The sequence below is a fragment of the Drosophila miranda genome (assembly GCF_003369915.1).
Source record: "Drosophila miranda strain MSH22 chromosome Y unlocalized genomic scaffold, D.miranda_PacBio2.1 Contig_Y1_pilon, whole genome shotgun sequence".
Taxonomy (NCBI): Eukaryota; Metazoa; Arthropoda; class Insecta; order Diptera; family Drosophilidae; genus Drosophila; species Drosophila miranda.
This window is the reverse complement of record NW_022881603.1, coordinates 22,605,210-22,613,045: the sequence shown is the minus strand read 5'-3', so window position 1 is coordinate 22,613,045 and position 7,836 is coordinate 22,605,210. Positions and strand designations below refer to the sequence as shown.

General features: G+C 50.6%; 1 pseudogene; it reads right to left on the bottom strand.

The window, feature by feature from the left end:
* Positions 1-2,589: 2,589 nt before the first annotated feature.
* LOC117191996 lies at positions 2,590-6,430 on the bottom strand (annotated as a pseudogene).
* Between the last annotated feature and the right edge of the window lie 1,406 nt (positions 6,431-7,836).

The window sequence follows — 7,836 nt, the reverse complement described above, 5'->3', positions numbered from 1 at the left end:
ACCCAGACTTTGTGATATGTCACTGCTACAAAAATATTTCAAAACTTCGCTCCGCCCACTTCCGCCCCCACAAAGGACGAAAATCTGTGGCATCCACATTTTTAAAGATACGATAAAACCAAAAACGCAGATTCGTATAGAATGACCATATCTTTTAGACTGCAGAATCTGAATTGGATCGTATTATTATTATAGCCAGCATCGAGAAAACAATTTCATTTTTTCTCACCATGTCTCTCTTTAACACTGCTTAGAGTAAAACATTAGCGCCTAGATCTCAGAGACTATAAAAGCTAGAGCAACCAAATTTGGTATCCACACTCCTAAGATATCGGACCGAGACGAGTTTTTTCAAAATTTCGCCACACCCCCTTCCGTCCCCGCAAAGGACGAAAATCTGGGATATTCACAAATCTCAGAGACTATTAACGCTAGAGTAACCAAATTTGGTATCCGCACTCCTGTTAGATCTCACTATAAAACGTATATCTCAAAATTTCGCCTCACCCCACCTCGCCTCCGTCCACCAAAGGACGAATATTTGTGACATCCACAATTTTGAAGATACGAGAAAACTAAAAACGCAGAATCATAGATAATGATCATATCTATCAGGTTGCTGAATCTGGATCAGATCAGATCATTTTTATAGCCAAAGGGAACAAATCAATTTGCACTGGCTACGCAGCGCCCGACGTCACGCTCAGACTGATTTTCTGTCCCTCTCGCACGCAATCTTTGTCGTGTCGTTCAATATTAGCGGCGTCTGCCGGAGGAGAGCCATACTGACTAAGTATCGGGTATAAATGTAGAGTTGCGGTCTCCGCAGCAACTCACAACGTTCCGCCTCGTTTCATTATACGAGTATGTACCTGTCTGTTGTTCCTTTCGTGCTGGGCTCATGGCTGGGGAAAAATGGCGAATGAGTGATTTATAGTGCGCATACGACGCGTGGTCTGTGGTCGCCAGTTAATTTGAAAATAATACAGCCCGCAGATCAAGCAATCGAGCACTCGAGCACTCGAGAGTGTTGCCAAATTGCCAAAAGAGAATTAATTCCACAAAATGCCTGCACTTTACTGCGATTTGGGGCTGTGCGACGGCTGCGCGAGGCGATAATTAGAGTCCCTGTCAAGAGAACACATGTCACATGGCACACCTCTCTAGCGGACGGGGGGGTTTTTCCGGTTCTCCTCGGAGTTGGAATTGGAGTTGGAGTGTTGCTCTAATTGAAGTCAGCTTTTGGCGGACAGAGTCTACATGCGGTGCAGGTGATCTCTGTTCGGTTCGACGAAATGCAAGCGCTGGCTGCCCTTTGCTCTATTTTCAGCACGCGAAAACTTTCAAAATGCAAATTAGGCACGTTCCTTCGTTCGGTGAACGGCATTTGAACCCACTCTGGACTCTGGACTATGGTACGGAGCGAAGCTCTCCTCTCCACCAACGACAAGCCCATTTACAAGCCATTGCCAGCCAGCCAGCCAGCCGAAGTTGAAAACTTTGCCACAAGTTGTGTCAATATTTGTCTCGTGCTGAATGCCGGATACTGGATAACTGGATGCTGCTGCTGCTGCTGCCGCTGCAAAAAATCGTGCCGCAAAGGTCTCCTCCGGTGTCAAGCAAAGCCACCAAAATGAAATCTAAACAAAAACGACATACAGGAAAAAAACAAATAACAAACCCACCGAAAAACATGACAGGCCATAGAAATTATTGAACACGGACAGGGGGAGCACTGGGACACAGTGTGGATTTATAGAGAATTGAAACCACACAAATATATACCTACGGATATATTGATCCACCGATCGTGCCACAACCTGAAACCCCGAATGTGTGGCTCTGAGTTATCTAATGGTCGAAATTGGGTGCGATGCCCAAACAGTGACTGCAAAAACTATGCGCTATGCGCTCCATGCGCTAATGAACCGCACGGCGTTCATCTATCAATGTCAGTGGCCAAAAGATGGACCTTTTGTCCCGCCTACCCAGATACATTTCGATATTCAATTTGATTGGCTTTTACCGCCACAATCAGAACAAAGAACTCCACAACTGGGCGGGAGTGTGGACTGGTGTGGACTGGTGCACGGTGCTGCTGCTGCCCACACGCCAAAGGAGCAAAAGCATAAATTGTTGCCACAGTTGACACATTTCTGCGGGGCCACCGTTCAGGTGGCGGCAGCTCTCAATTGGCGTTTAGCGTTTTGGCGATTGGCAATTGGATCCAAGTCGGGCTTAGTGGGTCGAAAGCGAAAGTCTCTGCTCAGTGATCGGTATGGCCTGGTCTGTGTGTTTCATAATCCAATTAAGCATTAGACGACAGCTGATTGACGGCCCCACAGGCCACAGTCCTGGCTCTGCTCTGCCTCAAAGGAAGCAGCTCATTAGATCACCAGATCATTGAGCCACGAGAGCTTGAGCGGCTTGGCTACCGGGCCACGCACTCCATTGAAAGTTAATTGGATTCGATAAGGTCAAGAACAATGGCCCAAAGAGAGCGAGGGCGCACCCAGACGATTAGCCCACTGAACCGAGATCCACTCAATGCTCAACGCTTGATGGATCGAACGGTCCTTGGACTTGTTTAGACTAGACTACGAGATTCTTGCACTCACCCCCTCTGCTGATGGCTCTCCGGATTGCTGGCGATGACAATGTCATTGGCCGAGGGCCGGGCACGCGGCATCAGTGGCGGCGGCACCTGAGGCGCAACAATAACATTTTCGAGGATGGGCTGCTGCGGTGGCGTGTGATGCGGACGCTTGCGATTGTTAGTGGGCAGATTGGCGGATCCATTCGCGAGATGTTTGTGCTGCAATCAGAGAACAGAAATCAGAAATTACAATTCTATTGTCGCACTCAGTAATCGGTAGTCGAGTGTCAAGCTCCCACCTGCAAGCTCGTTGGCTTCTTGGGCACAAGAGGAGGAACCTTGGCTGCTGGAACTATTGGGGCTGCGACTGCGACTGTGGCTGTGGCTGGTGGCGGCGGGTAGGCCGAGCGGCGCGTGGATGCCCCAGCGAAACTTTTGCGCCGATTGGGCGATGGCGGTGGGCGTGGCTGGAGCACTTCCGGCGGCGGTGGCGGTGGCAGTGGCTCGTCAAAGGTGTAGCTGGTGTCTAGCTCTGCCCGAGAGGCGGCGGTGGCAGATCGGGCGAGGGCACACGCAGATTCGGATGCTTGGGCGGACGCTCGGGCGCCTGCGGCTGGTACGCGGCCTGTCGGTGCTGCTTCGGATGGTGCTGCTGGTGGGCCAGGGCCACTGCCTGTTTCAGGAGCAGTTTGTCCCGCATTGGAGCGTATTCCGTGGCCGAGGATGTGCGTCTCGCGGGCATGGCCACGCGTCCGCGAGGTGGCGGCGGAGGCGGCGGCGTGCCACAGTCGTTGAAGGAGAGCTTCTCCGCACTGCTGATGTTCCGTATGCTGGGAGGAGGCACCTTCGACTGATGCAGCTCCCGGAACTCGGCATAGTCCGAGGCAGAGCTGGAGCGGCGCAACAGCGTGGGCAGCAGCGAGCGGGAGCGTGGGGGCGGCGGTGGTGGCGTGGGCGAGCTGCAACCACTCGACGACGAGGATCCCATCATGATGGGACTCATGTTGTTCGGCAGCGACTTGCGCTCCACATGCAGCGCCTGATAGGTGGGGCGCAGCAGCTGCTGCTCCTCCTTCTGCTGCAGCTGCTGGCGCTCCACGTACGACTGCACGGTGTTCTTCTGGAGGGCCTTCAAAGCGGGATTTGACAGGCGATGGGTCTTGCTGGGCTCCAGGTAGGCAAATTTCGGCGGTTCGATCATTTGGCTGCGCTCAAAGTCGTTGATTCTCTCGGCCACCGAGTGCCAGGTGGGCTGGACAGCCGCTCCCGCTGGCGTTATCACAGGTAGTCTGCAAGAAAACAATGAGAGAGAGATTAGCTTCAAGCGCTGGATCTGCTTGACATCTACTCACTTGGCGGACTTGTGCAGGCCGGAGCTGAACTGCGGCTTGGGATGCTGCACGTACTGCGAGGTGTTGCTGTGGACAGGCTCCGTGTATGTGCTGACCGGGAACAGGCGAAGGTTGCTGCGATACGAGTCGTTGGCGCCGGCCGCCGACTGCTCCCCCACATTGGGTGCACTGCAGCTGAGGACGTCTGACTTGATCAGCGGCTGCTTGCCAGCCTTACTGGACGGCAGCAGCGGCTGGGGCTGTTTCTGGGATTGGGGCTCACTGCTGGATATGGTCATCGAAATGCTGGACTTGTGCTGCTGGCCGGCGCCCCAAGTGGTGCTGGTGGTGATGGTGCTGCTGCTGGAGATCGCCTGTGGAATGGGATTGGCCCATCAGCGAGCGAGGCTTATCCGTGGGCGACTCCAGTCCGGGCACGGAACTTTGTGTGCTCATCCGGGGCTGCTGGTGGAAGTGGTGCAGGGCCATGGACGTATGCACGGGCGGATAGCTGGGACTGTGGCGATGCTGGACGCGCAGCGGTTGCATTGCCATCGAACTGCTGCTGCTGCTGCTGCAGCTGCTACCGTCCTCAGAGGCCTGTGTGGCATGCAGGACGTGCTGCGAGGAGCAGCTCTCTGTGGGGGAGGAGGAGGTCATCGTCGTCGCCGTCACCGTCGTCGTTGGGGATCACTGTCGTGCAGGTAGAGCACGCTCTCGCTGTGGTGTCGCTTCGGGGTCGGCACCCGGGAGCTGTGGACAATCAGCTGCGAGGAGGAAACTGCAGGAAATAAAGAACAAAGGGAGAATGTTTGGTCGTTTTCCGTTTTTCGGTTAGGGCGTGTTTCTCAGGAGTAAAAGTGGGTCGACAGACAATGAGCCAAGGTCGTATATGTGAGTGAGTGGGCTGTGGCTGTGGCTGTGGTTGCGGCTGCCAGTCGCCCAAAAGTTTCGGCAATTGTCCAAGAAGCCTTCTCTTATTATGGGATCGCCATAAAGATCGAAATTTACAGCGTTTAATGATATTTTTTATGATAATTCTGCAATTGATTGTCATACCAAGAATGGTATACTATTCCTATTTTCTGGCTAGTGTTCTTTTCGAAAGTAAATGTTTTCAAGTATTTGCAAGATAATTCCATTGGAAATTCCAGTTGCTGATCGATATTTAAGTGAAATCGATCCATAATTGTAGGAAAGTAAATTTCCCATGGAATCGATAGTTAATTGATGAACAATAAATATTTCCATATACTTGTCGAATGATCAATATTAAACTTCGATCGATTCTAAAATCGATATTCTACATGGATATGGCTATGGCTCTCTCTCTCTCGATTGTTTTCCCCTTTCTTTGAGACACTTACCCGATTCCGCAATGGCACTGTAGCCCGTGGCATGACTCGCCACGGATATATCGCTCATGGAGCCCAACCATTTCAGGGTTTCCGTGGATGAAGTGCTCTCGGAGCTGTTATTATTGCTGTTCCCATTGCTGGTGCTGCTGCCGATGATGTTTTTGCTGTTGCTGTTGCTATTGGAGCTGGCTTTCGAGGCGGAAGAGGAGGAGTTGCCATGGGAATGGCTATGGGAATGGGAATGTGAGTGGGAGTGATGGGAGCCAGGTCCATTGCTGCTGGCACCGCTGCTGCTGCTGCTGCATTGGCGTGCCATCAGCGGTATGGGCGAGGGTGCCACCGAGTTGCTGCAGACCGACGAGAGATCGTTCTCAGACCAGTGATGTGACTGCCGCGACAGCAGATCGCTCTCCTGACGTAATCTGCAAAAATGGAAGAAATGAAAGAATGAAGGAAGGGTTTTTGGGGCTTTCGAGTGGGGTCTGGCATTTTGGCAAATCATTGCGTGCTACAGAAATTTCTGTTTCTGGTTTCTGGTTTCTCGCTTTTCGCATGGTCGCAAAGTAATTACTTGAGTTTCTGGCCTAGCCTTCACAAATTCAGCATGTGATAGAGCCATAGAGAGAGACGCGGCTCCATAGCTACACTTTGGGGCAAGTTCAGGCCTCAGTCGCAGACGGAGACGGAGCCACTTGAGTCGCGTCTGAAAGACCTTGAAAGCCAAGAGCCTAAGCACTGGTCGTCGTTTTCGGTTTTATTTCTCTCTCTTTCATGTGTTATGGCGTTACCAAGAATTTTTAATGGCCTTTTTTTAGTAGACGAATAAAATTCATAATTGTCGCCGCTCGGAAACGTGTTTGCAGTGCACTACCCTGCCCCAGAGAAGCTCCTCCTTCTGCCCCCGTGGGGGCCCCCTCCAACAACTCACTTGTCCAAGAATGGCGTGGCCGATGTGGAATCCGAGCTTGAGACATAGCTGTGATAGCCCTCGGATTGTGCGTACGAGGCCTGCTTCTGGTGATGGAATGCCGTCTGGTCGTAGTACTGCGAGGAGGATCGTATGTTGTACTCCTCCAATCCCGCTTGGGTCAAACCGCACTGATCCATCTGCTGCTGCTGCTGCTATTGGGATGGAGATGGTGGTGGTGCTGCTGCTGCTGGTGCTGGTGGTGCTGGTGGTCCTGCAAAGATCAGACGATAGACAATGGAGAGTGAAAACATTAAAATGGTTTAATCATTAGTTATGTGACCATCGACCATCGGTCTGGCCGAAAAGCTCACATTTGCAAATGATCCCCGGCCATAATTACGGGAGCCCCACAAACATCAACAATAACTAGAGTCCCCTGCTTCCCCTGCTGCCCCTTCTGCCCCCTTTTGCCCCCTGTGTTCATTAGATAATTAAGTGAAAATTATTGCAGTCCAGGCCCGCGCAGATGGTCCATGCAATTGGCAATCTCCCGCCAGAGAGCAAACAAATTTTGAAGTGCAACCGAAAAGCCGAAAACCTCCGCTTGCGATGTTGTAGCAACCGTCCACGTGGGTGGATGAAAGGGGTGAGGCGGATACTCGCAAACCGTCAGCGAATCGGAGCGTCCATAATAAGCCGGATTAAGTAATGCTGTGTGCATCGAACGAATGGATGGATGGAGTCATAGATCTCGTACGCTACGAGCAGAGCCACACAGCACACAGAGGCGCACAGGCACACGGGCACACGGGCACACGGACACAGGGCTGGATGGCAGTGGCTCGACGGCTCTAGGCAGTGATTCATGCGGTGATACGGTGATCCAAGTAATCAGTGAATGGAGTGGTAACTTGCGAACATATAATATTCACTCGACACAGTAACAGATAGCGAGCGTAATCACAATCACAGTGACTGGGGGGAGGAGATCTTAAGCAAACAGCAATCAGAAATCACAGATTGATCAAATGGAAGTATTACCTGGTATGGTGGAAAGACTTATACCATAAATGAGAATTGGCGAAGGTAAAAATCGCAAAAAATATCAGAATTTGTAGAAATCTGGAGGGAAAACTATTCTAAAGTTAACTTATTCATATTCAATCACAGATTTGCGATCAAAAGTTCAACAATTACTACTAATTACTAATGAATGAAAAAATATTGCAGAATGTTGCGATATACATTATCATATAATCCACTCAGATCATGCCAGTAACATCAGTTCTTGTGGTAATTGTTCTGCAATTTGTATCATTTCTGAATGGAAAGCTATCGTCTAGCTATCGTCTATATATGCTCTTTAGATCAGCAGTGGACAGGCTTCATAGATTTGGCAGCACAACCAATAGCAACGCGTCATGTACGCCACATGTATTTTGTTTTTTTTTCGAAATTTGCGGGACGTTTCAAAATCCGTGATGGTTCAAAAACAACAATAATTGCTGATTGATGGACAACATTTATATTCACTCGTACCATAAAATAAATGGATACTGACCATCTCCTCTACTAATTTATGGATTCATAAATGTTTATATGAAATACGGTGACTGGTTCAGTGATCACAGTAGCCCCATC